The sequence below is a fragment of the Budorcas taxicolor genome, chromosome 9 (genome assembly GCF_023091745.1).
Source record: "Budorcas taxicolor isolate Tak-1 chromosome 9, Takin1.1, whole genome shotgun sequence".
NCBI classification, from domain to species: domain Eukaryota; kingdom Metazoa; phylum Chordata; class Mammalia; order Artiodactyla; family Bovidae; genus Budorcas; species Budorcas taxicolor.
Window position 1 is genome coordinate 50,696,526 of NC_068918.1, and position 12,498 is coordinate 50,709,023.

Below are 12,498 nucleotides of genomic sequence, written 5' to 3' on the forward strand. Positions count from 1 at the left end.
CAAGGAATCTTACAGTCCTTTGGTCTATAAAGGCACCGTGCTTTATATGAAATATTTGCTATTCTTTTAACTTCACCATCTGGATTCTACCACTTCTCCCTCTTTAAGGTGATAAGTATAGTAATGACCTCACCATCAGGTATTTCTTGGGAATTAACAATCAACTGAGGTTAATGGCCCACAGAATAGCCATGGTCCATCAACTCCACCCAGCCTGTCATTAATCCCCAGGAAATGTCCTGCTTCCCAATTGTTATTGCTTAATTTAGACTCTTTTCATTCTCATCAAGCCTTACAATATTGCTACCTCCAATAAGAAGCTTTGTGTTTTATTAGTCCGTGTCCTAATGGTTCAGCAAGGGTTATTTCCCTAACTGGTGATCACATAAAACTAGAATGTACCTTATTAAAAGTTACCTTAATAACCATTACAACATCTCCAGACTTTTTAATATTATATATATTTTAAATATGACTTTTAAATCAACAAATGGGATAGGGTACTATATCTTTAAGGTTAAAACCCCCAACTCATTCTCCAAATCCCTCTTAACCCTCTCTTCTCTCTTTACCTTACAGAATAAATCTAATTACTTTATTTATTTTTACAAGTTACTCTCCCCATTTAAAGTGGTTTTAAACTTTAAATGGTGTCATAAGTTGTCTACAACACTAAATGTTACATATCCCTTACAAGCAATTTCCAGACATTACACAGCCCACACCACTGCCACCTCTTTTACTTGCTATACAATTCACTGCAATGCTTCATTTAATTCAAAGATGCACAAACCTTTGCTGGCCCTCTTTCTGGTTCATTTCCTTCTTCAGTTTGATGAATGGAGCTACAGCAAGGCTAAGAGAGGTGAGAGTGTGAGGCATAGAGAGAGAAGTCTAGGGATAATATGTAAATATCCAGAGCTCTTTCAGCATCAAAGTCAAAAATTTCAAAAATACAGCCAGATCCCTATTATGAAAAATATATGTTGTCAACAAATAGTTTCTAATAAAAATGGGCTAAAATGATACCAATATTGTCATATTTTTATATGTGTATGAAGCAGAGCAAGAAAAACTGGGGGTGGGTGAAGGACAGGGACCATGATTTTTGTTAATTCCATTAATAGTTCTTTTCATACAAGTAGAAGACAACAAAAATATTAAGGAATCAAAACAAGTATAGTAAGACATACTAAATTGATGCTTTTGAACTGTGGTGTTGGAGAAGACTCTTGAGAGTTCCTTAGACTGCAAGGAGATACAACCAGTCCATTTTAAAGGAGATCAGTCCTGGGTTTTCTTTGGAAGGAATGATGCTAAAGCTGAAACTCCAGTACTTTGGCCACCTCATGTGAAGAGTTGACTCACTGGAAAAGACTCTGATGCTTGGAGGGATTGGGGGCAGGAGGAGAAGGGGACGACAGAGGATGAGATGGCTGGATGGCATCACCAACTCGATGCACATGAGTCTGAGTGAACTCCAGGAGCTGGTGGTGGGCAGGGAGGCCTTGCACGCTGTGATTTATAGGGTCGCAAAGAGTCAGACACGACAGAATGACTGAACTGAACTGAACTGAACTGAAGACAAATGGGCATCAAGAGGCCCAGGAAATAAGAGCTTCAGTCTGACATTTGCTGGTCATCAGTTGTGCAACTTTTAACTGATCGTTTACACTCTCTGGATCTCAGGTTCCTCATCTAGAAAATAAGGCATTGAACTAGAAAATGTTATCATTTCTTCTCAACAGCACCTCAGTTCAGTTCAGTCACTCAGTCATGTCCGACTCTTGGCGACTCTGAAACTTCTGAAACAGTTCAAAAGCATCAATTCTTCAGTGCTCAGCTTTCTAGATAACAACAGCAACTAGATAATATTTACCATTTCTTCTCTTGGCTTCCCTGGTGGCTCAGACTGTTAAAAATCTGCCTGCAATGAGAAGACCTGGATTCGATCCCTTCATAAGAAAGATTCCCTGGAGAAGGAAATGGCTACCACTCCAATGTTCTTGCCTGGAGAATTCCATGGACAAAGAAGCCTCAAGGGGTACAGTCATGGGGTCACAAAGAGTTGGAAACAACTGAGTGACTAACACTTTCAACAGCAACATTTTATGATGATTTTAATCCATAATCAACTGTTTGAATAATCAACTGTCAGAATTTAATTATATCTAGCACAGATTTTTATCAAAATAATTATTTTCTTCTTCTTCAAGCTTATATCTGTACTTATATGTTTACGCATTCATCAAATAATAGATGACATCCTATTAGAATACATACCAAGCCAGGTAAGCAGTATATAATACAGTAGTGTAAAAAGAAAAAGTACATGGAAGGCAGTAGATGATTCTTGCTCTTATATCATTTACTTTACAATTTAGTGGGTAAAACTTAAAAGGATATTAATGATAATAAGTGGAGATAGGTAAGAAGTGAAGAAGGTAAAAAACGTAAAATGAGCTAAGACAGATAGTAGATAAACCGAGAACAGAAGAAACTGGTTGTGTATTCAAATCCAAGGCAGCCAAAATTGCTGGGAGAAGAGATGAAGTTGGCAGGCTAGATGAAGCTGGACCTCATAGTTCATAGTAGGGAGTTTGAGTTCTATTTGAAGTAGAATAAGGCACTATTGGTGACTTTTAGTATGCAATTGTTAACTAGAAAATTCACTGCTGACCTTTCCAAAAGGAATATAAAAATAATTTTATTCCATCATTATACTAGCAATAGAAAGTATTTCAGTTAACCAGGCTTGAACACAACTTTTTAAAATTGTATCTTTTAAAAAAGCTGTGAGCAACTATGTTAGGTAAATGACTATAATGATTAGTTAAGCTATATCTTCTATATCAAATTTCTACTTATGCAAAGAAACCCAAGTGCTGATTTTACCTCCAAAATGTGAAATAATTTTCACTATGATATATTTTACAATTATTTGGAGAGGATTCAGAATTCCATACAAGTCACATAGATTTATCAAGGGAGAAGGGACTTAATCTGTACAGATAGGCAACTAATAGAATGTTCAAAGACAAGGTCAGAAATTATGAGCCATTGAGGATATTAATGAAAAAAGGAGGGAGCTGGGCTTGGGCAGCCAGATCTCACTAGTGACAGCAATAAATGAGCTTACTTTGGGTTTCAGAACGGTTTGGCATGTACCAATCTACTATGTGAGATACAATCTTCAAAGGGAATTGATAAAAGCCTAAACTCAGAGTGGATAACACATTAGGAAGGATTTTCAAGGAATCAGTTCTGCACTAGGAAGAAACTGAACTCCATGACATGATTCATCCTTATACTTTTCTACTGTTCAATAAAACTTTAAAGAATAGGGGAGGGGGAATTATTCATAATTCTTTTTATCTTCACATATACACAGTTTTTTTCAAAGATAACTGTACTAGTAAAACTAATAAAAGTGAAAATATAACTTGCATTATACACTGCAATTTTAGATGTACAGTGGGTAAAATGACATAGAAGCAATAGATGCAATTTTCAGTTGACTGGATTTTAAGGATTCATGATTCTTTAATGAGACCTGAGGAAAATTATTTAGCTTTTTTACCATTCAGACTTTTTAACTGTAAAAATGGGGGGAACTAAGGGTGAAATTCTATATAGCATGTTTACATATCAGGGATTTTTGTCTGTGTTGCTCACTTAAACCCAGATTGTGAAACAGTTCTTGAGATATAGTAAATACTCATAAATATTTTTTGAAATAATAAATCAGTGACCACACACATATGTAGAAAAACATGCATAAAAATATGTTAATGGTGTGCAAGTTCGCCAAAACTGTGTTATAGATTGCAACAGCATTAAAAAAAAGAAAAAAAAACTTAAATAAGCTTCTTTCTCTTCCACAAATGATTTGAATGGAAAGAATATGAACTGTGAAGTCACACAGAACTGGATTGATATCACAGGTTCATCACTTATACTAACTCTGTGACCTTGGAGGACTGATCTGTTCTGCCAGTGTAGGAGACATGGGAGACACTGGTTCGATCCCTGGGTTGGGAAGATCCCCTGGAGGAGGAAATGGCAACACTCTCCAGTATTCTTGACTGGAGAATCCCCCAGAGGAGCTTGGTGGACTGCAGTCCATGGGGTCACAAAGACCCACAACTGAGCACACTCCCCATGCACATATGTGCTGACACTGAAGATGTCAAATATGGTGCAACTGAAATTCGCAAGAGAATTTAACGGAGTTAAAATATGAGAAAACACTGAATACTATATTGCCTGACACATACCAAGCCTTCATTAATGGTCACTTTTTCTCTGTTTTCAATTAAATTCTGTATTCCTATATACAACTTGGCCAATTACTCACTAAGATTACTTTCAAAAAGAATCTTTGCTTCCCTGTTATCCTTGGCTGGGGCTGTTTGATGTTCACAGCATATAAAAGCAGGAACTAGATACTTGAGTTCTACATGTTTAGCCCAAATCTCTCTTTGGTAAATTTTTACATTCAAATGTATTAAAGTTAAAACCCTCAAAAAGAACCCAATAATAAACAAAGCTCTTAAAAAGAATATGAAATATTAGAACACATCTCTGTTAATCATGGACATATTTTTGTTCTTACAGATATATGCACACATAAAATAAAGCATTTATTTGATTGTGAATTACAGCTTGTCAAGATTTGGCATCAGTTACAAAACTCCAAACTGAAGAAAAACAAATAAGAGGAATAATATAACATAACCCACATCCTTACAAATACAAACACAAATAAAACATAAAAAGTCCACCTAATTTTTGAATTGTTACATTTTTGCTTGCTTTAGTTGCTATAATTCTAAAAAGAAAAAATAGATGAGTCACTCAAGTAAATTAAGTCCAGTTATACATATGTTATCTTTCAGGAATCATCTGAAGAAATATTTATGGCAAAGATAATCACTGATGGTTGAATTTACTGGAAAAACTAATTTTGAAGTAGATCAGGAATTCCTTCAAATACACTTAAAAACATCTAACCTGTCAACTGTAAATGGAGTAACACTGTTGATCCTGCAAAATTTTTTCACTGTCACTCTGAAGTAAACTAAAAAGAACCAAGAAAATGGTCAGCACCATGAAAACTATAAATTGCTTTTAGGATTTATATTTTCCCATCCTTCTAGAAGTAGCATTTAATAAAATAATCTGGTTCTTACTCCAATTCAATCATTGTAGAATAGAGATTCTCAAAACCAATTTGCTTTTATTTCTTTACTGAGTTTTAAGCACCTTTCATCCTTAGAACCAGAGTCTTGCTATCAAAAAAAAAAACAAAACAAAACAGTATTCATCCATAAGCTCAATAAGATTTATGAATTTTTTGAGAGAAAGTAGGAATGACCTGCAGAGGCGATGTTCTCCCTCTAAGTCACTTGTATGGACAGCCCATAAAAAGACATGAATCCCTGGGAATCTGAATCCCTGGGAATCCCTTGACCTGTGTTTGTGGGGGTTTTACTGTTGTTTCATCTCTTGATGGAGGAGAACAGGCAGGGAACTGATATTTGCTGAGCACTTACTCTGTGCCATATACTTTACATACATTATAACATTGTATCCTCAGACAACCTGAGCAAGAAGAAGTTCATATGCTCACTTTACATTGGAGAAATTGATGCTCCAATAGACAGTCCATCTAGAAAGTGGCAGAACCTGACCTAGGCAGGGCTTGAGTCTGTTGGCTTCTATCTTTCCAATAAATCATCTCAATGACACAACTTCACCTGCGAAGAGAGTTAAGGACAGCTAGGAAAAAGATATACTCTGCCAGGAAGATGTGGAAGGCCTGCACATTTCAAAGACAGGTAATTATTTCAGCAAACAGCCTAAAGTACAGAGCTGGCATTAGCAAAGGAGTTGTAAGAGCCTTAGTTTAGCAAAGTAAATTTTCAACACTTCATGAATTGTTCTTGCCTGCTCTCTCATGTATTCACAGACACCACAGATCTCAAACTTTAGCTTGTGATTCCAGATATTTCGGGCAAATATTTACAAGCATTTTACCTCCGATGTGCAGCTAAGGGGATAACAAGAATCAGATTCCATTTCAGCATTTCCCTGTGCTGTGGTCAGAATCATAGTAAATACAGGGGATACTAATCTTCCACTTGTTGAGAGATTACAAGCCATTATGCTAAGGGCATTTCAAGCACTATATTAATGAACCTTCAACAACTTTTTGAAATAAGAGCTATTACTTCTCCCACTGAAAGGTGTAGATGGTATGGCTTAAGAGGTTAAACAAGCCAGCTGAGATCCCACAGCTGGTGAGTGGCAGTTTGGAGATCCAGAATCTGGTATGTCAGACACCCAAATTCATGCACATAGGTGCTCTGTGACCCCATCACTACTTGGCTCCCTTGGTCTCTCCTCCCCAAACTTTACCTCCACCCAAAGATGGGTTTTTATTCAGGCTTCAGAGTGGGTACCACAGAAATGATAGCTAGAAAACGTCAAATTTATACACTAATTATCTTCTGTAATTTATAAATAGTATGGAATTTATACCAAAAATATTCTGCATTTTCTTTTGTTGAAATCAACTCTTAATCACCCTTCCAGGCCCCACATAGTCCAAAATGTGTTCATGATATTAAAAAGGTTTGCTAAACCCAAAGGTAAGAAGGGGTTACCTGCCTCTCAAGCAATATGATTCAGAAACAAAAGAGACCACTCATGAGAGAAACAAAAATGTTTTCCTATTCATTTTCTTCATTTATCTTTTTTGGAATATTTTCCAATTCCTTTGTTAAAGGAGTGTCTTGGTATCTTTCCCCTTTTATTACATTAGCTCTTTCAGACTTCTCTTGTTATCAGCATTTTTCCCTATCTTAAAAGCAGAGTTATGAGTTTTCTGTCCCTTTAGACTTTATAAGAGAGTAAAAAAATATAACTCTATGGAGACTTTGCCTTATTCAATTTTTTACTCAACTTGCATGTCTGAATCAAATCATTCCAGTGTTAATTGATTGGAAATAGTGTTTACTAGTTTGCAACTAGAAATAAGATTTGATGGATTTGCCCTTGTTTCTTAAGACATATATCACCAAATCCTTGCTGGGAATTACATTTTTTAAAGAAGATAAAAATGGAAGTAACTGGATAAATTTTTTTGGTGTGTGAGTTCAACAGATGTGTGTCAGTGTGGAATACGCTTGTCGATTCTCACAGACACTCTGGACATGCTATCCTGTGTTATGAATATCTAAAGTAATGATATTCTTCCCCAGTGACTCAGTAAAGAATCTGCCTGCAATGTGAGAGACCCAGTTTCAATTCCTAGGTCGGAAAGATGTCCTGGAGAAGGCAATGGCTACCCACTCCAGTATTCTTGCCTGGAGAATTCCATAGACAGAGGAACCTGGTGGGCTACAGCCCATGGGGTCGCAGAGAGTCAGACACAACTGAGAAGAAAGCTGGCTTCTCCTCATTCACTTGGCAATCTCCTTCTTACTTTCATAGTCTTTCTATGTATACATCAGTGGGAGTATCCGCTAACACATTCATAAACTTTTAACATCAGAATATTGTGTGACTTCTGACAATTTTTAAAACTCACAACTTTGGTAAAGAAAATATAGTCTGTTATTGATAGTAAGTTTTCTTGTTTTTCCTGCCAGTCATCCTGATGACTTGAATTACTAACAGGATGACTTCCTTTTAACTGCTGAAAATATCCTCTCTAATTTGGGTTTAAAGGGTTTTCTAAATGACTTGTATTTCCTATTCACACGTGGAGAGTAAATACTCTATTGAAACTTGAGACTCGCTTGCAAAATTAAAATGAAGCAAATAATGCTTCAATGATATAACTTCCTTGACTATTTTTTTTTAACCAGGTGAAATAGAGGACCATCAGTTAAAGCTCAGGCACTCCTGTGAAGCTGAAAATACTTAGCATTCAAATAAAAAAAAAAAAAAAACTGCTGTGGGTGGGAGGTTTCCACTTCTATCTTTAATATAAATCAACCAGAAAGTCTCAGGAAACAAAACTAGGCTATTATCTCATGGTCTGGAATCATCTGGCCACATGCCCTAATTCAGGGCTTCTAGAAAGTTAAATATGGACAGCAGGTAGCTTTAGTCGTGGCAGATCCCAGCTGGGAAAGAAGGAAGCTTCTCTTGTTGTCTTGGATAAACTGACATTTCTGTCAGTCTCTCCAGCTATAAAATCCATGTTAAATCTTTGCTATATAGAACAGTCCTGTTTTTAGGATTACTAGGAGAAGATCAGAGCCTTAAATATTCACTAACTGGATTTCAAAAAGATGATCTAATATCATGACTGCAGAGTTACCAACATAGAGGGAGAAAATGAAATCAGTCTGGCCTTCTCTCTGAAGGCCCCCATTTTTCAGGATCTGGGAAAATTACTACTATTTCAGTAGTAACAGAAATAACAATTGTTTTTTGTTTTAAATAAGAAGATAATTAAAAACAGCTTTAAACCTCTTTACAGGGTCCTGTTGTTTTTTTTTTCCCCCATGTTCTCTAGTCTTCAAAGATTGTATTATCCCCAAATGCATTTCATATTCCCAAATAATGGTTCAAAACCCCATCTTCATGACCTGAAGAGCCTAATATTTTGCCAAATCCTTCTCTCCACTGAGGATCTTTTCATATGTTCAATAAACAGTTAGTGCAGCAGAAAGATATACTGTTCTGTACACAGAAATGGTACAAGAAGAGTTTTCTAAGGAATAATTAAAAGCAGACTTTAAGGGCTATTTCTATGTCATTCACACTGTGCCACTTAAATTGCATTCCACCCCATATCTAGGTAAGATCCTTACTCCCTGAACTCCCAGGAGACAGGATTTATTTCTCTGTTATAGATGGTACTTAACAGAAGCAGAAGATATTATGAAGAGGTGGCAATAATATACAGAAGAACTGTACAAAAAAGATCTTCATGACCCAGGTAATCACGATGATATGATTGCTCACCTAGAGCCAGACATCCTGGAATGTGAAGTCAAGTGGGCCTTAGAAAGCATCACTACGAACAAAGCTTGTGTAGGTGATGGAATTCCAGTTGAGCTATTTCAAATCCTGAAAGATGATGCTGTGAAAGTGGTGCACTCAATATGCCAGCAAATTTGGAAAACTCAGCAGTGGCCACAGGACTGGAAAAGGTCAGTTTTCATCCCAATCCCAAAGAAAGGCAATGCCAAAGAATGCTCAGACTATCATACAATTGCACTCATCTCACATGCTAGTAAAGTAATGCTCAAAATTCTCCAAGCCAGGCTTCAGCAGTATGTGAACCATGAACTTCCAAATGTTCAAGCTGGTTTTAGAAAAGGAAGAGGAACAAATATCAAATTGCCAACAGCCGCTGGATCATCAAAAAAGCAAGAGAGTTCCAGACATCTATTTCTGCTTTAATGACTATGCCAAAGCCTTTCACTGTGTGAATCACAATAAACTGTGGAAAATTCTGAAAGAGATGGGAATATCAGACCACCTGACCTGCCACTTGAGAAACCTATATGCAGGTCAGGAAGCCACAGTTAGAACTGGACATGGAACAACAGACTGGTTCCAAATAGGAAAAGGAAAAGGAGTACGTCAAGGCTGTATATTGTCACCCTGCTTATTTAACTTCTATGCAGAGTACATCATGAGAAACGCTGGGCTGGAAGAAACACAAGCTAGAATCAAGATTGCTGGGAGAAATATCAATAACCTCAGATATGCAGATGACACCACCCTTATGGCAGAAAGTGAAGAGGAAAGCCTCTTGATGAGAGTGAAAGAGGAGAGTGAAAAAGTTGTCTTAAAGCTCAACATTCAGAAAACGAAGATCATGACATCTGGTCCCATCACTTCATGGGAAATAGATGGGGAAACAGTGCAGATGGTGATTGCAGCCATGAAATTAAAAGTCACTTACTCCTTGGGAAGAAAGATATGACCAACCTAGATAGCATATTGAAAGGCAGAGACATTACTTTGCCAACAAAGGTCTGTCTAGTCAAAGCTATGGTTTTTCCAGTAGTCATGCATGGATGTGAGAGTTGGACTGTGAAGAAAGCTGAGCGCCGAAGAATTGATGCTTTTGAACTGTGGTGTTGGAGAAGACTCTTGAGAGTCCCTTGGACTGCAAGGAGATCCAACCAGTCCATTCTAAAGGAGATCAGTCCTGGGTGTTCTTTGGAAGGAATGATGCTAAAGCTGAAACTCCAGTACTTTAGCCACCTCATGCAAAGAGTTGACTCACTGGAAAAGACTCTGGTGCTGGGAGGGATTGGGGGCAAGAGGAGAAGGGGACGACAGAGAATGAGATGGCTGGATGGCATCACCAACTCAATGGATGTGAGTCTGAGTGAACTCAGGGAGTTGGTGATGGACAGGGAAGCCTGGTGTACTGTGATTCATGGGGTCGCAAAAAGTCAGACACATCTGAGCAACTGAACTGAACTGAACTAGCACAGTGGAGTACAGAGGCTCACCTTTCTGACTCTATTCCTATAAGACTCTTCAAAGCATGCCAATAAGTTCTGTTTCATAGTCCTGACATCTATCACAATTCTTAGCATATTAACAACAATCAATATATATTTATTGTTCAGATATTGCATCCTTGAAAGAAAATCTTTAGAGTTAGAAATTTAGTTGATATAGCAACTGGACCCAAGTTTTTATTTGTGATAGACTTACGTTTCTTCAAATTTGATCTGCTCATAGATTAAAATATTATAATTATCTCCCCTTTATTGTTAGAAGACCCCTGGGGGCTTGGTTGCCTCAGCAACTTTGGTTTTTCACATTCTTGGGAGAGTCAGAATAACATGAGTGATGGTATTTATTGACCACATGCTGTGCTGTTCTAAGTCCCTTCAGTCAGTGTCTGAATCTGTCCAACCCTATGGACTGTGCCCTCCAGGCTTCTCTGTGCACGGGCTTCTCCAGGCTAGAATACTGGAGTGGGTAGCCACACTCTCCTACAGGGGATCTTTCTGACCCAGGGATAGAACCCATGTCTCTTACATCTCCTGCATTGGCAGGCCAGTTCTTTACCACTAGTGCCACCTGGGAAACCCTTATTGATCACCTACTTTGTGCTACATACAGGAAAGAGAGAGAAAGAAACTGATTTAAGCCACTTATCAGCATTGTGAGGTAGATGTTGAATCTGAGAGAAAACAGATTGAAAAAAATAAAAGGATTTACTGCACAAGTTAGATATTTTCATGTAATTGAGATTCTAAGTAATAGATTTTTTTAAACTAAAATGATCAATCACATTCTAAAATATATTCTTGCTGTTCAAAAATCTTAAAGTCTCTAATTTTTTTGTTGATTTATATCTCATATCAAAAACTGCTTAAGGTCTCTCCTTCAGCATCCACTATATAATCTGCATTTTAGATTTTTTTCAAAAAGAGGAACAAAATATTTGTGCATGAAATTACATTAAATAGGCCCATCTCATTTTTCACAAGGTGACAAATGAGTGTACTCCCAGCACCTCTCCATTTGAATATAAACCCTTTAGGTCAATAATTTGTTAACGTTTTATATAGTCTCAGAACCCTTACTTCAGACAAAATCTTACTATAACCTTTCAAAACAAAAAATTGTCTACATGGCTCCACTTCCCTAAGCTCCTGCTAGGGCTCAAGGAAGAATTGAAAGCTGTTGTCCTAAAGATCAAGTTGATTCCTATAAGAAACGAGCTCTTAGAAAATCTTCAGGTAAATAAACATCAAGTCCAGTCTTATTGACATTTATACGTAAAACAAATAACTGTGAAAAGTTTATTTATTGTAATTAGTTTATCTAAATAACTTCTATATTTCTATGATGATGAGAATAGACATTGGTTCCCTTGTGTCTGTAAAAAGGCAAAAATGAGAAAATGAAGCAGTGATTGAAAATTAATGTGTTCAATTATTCTTCTCATTTTTATTCTTCTAATTTTATTTGGTTTCCTGGGATTGTCACTATGTTATTAGAATAATCTCACTGTGCTAAACATACATTAAAGAAATGTCAGGATACAGTAGCTCTATAGCAAATATTAATGCACAATTTATATTTCATTTTATAGTTTAAAAAATTCTTTCACATGATATTTAATATTTGCCCAGTCCTTGGCAGCAAGCACCCCTATTTTTCAGATAAAGAAACTAAGGTTCTTCAATGTGGCTAACTATAAAACAGGCATTTATAGTAGGCTCAGGATTAAATTGTTCATACCCAGAAAGACAATTTTTTCTATTCTGCATTGTTAATGAATAATTTTTAAAAGGATAAAATTATGACCCTCAGAAAAAGATAAATGAACACATGCCAAAGGTTTAATATAACTTGCTAATGAAGTAACTAGTAAGATGCTAAAACTAGTACAAAGGTCATTTAAGTATCTAGATCTATGAAGGCAATTTAACAGATTGCTGAGTTAGACACAAAACTGGTTAATGTCCAACATAGCCAAACCCCACAACTTTGGGGATT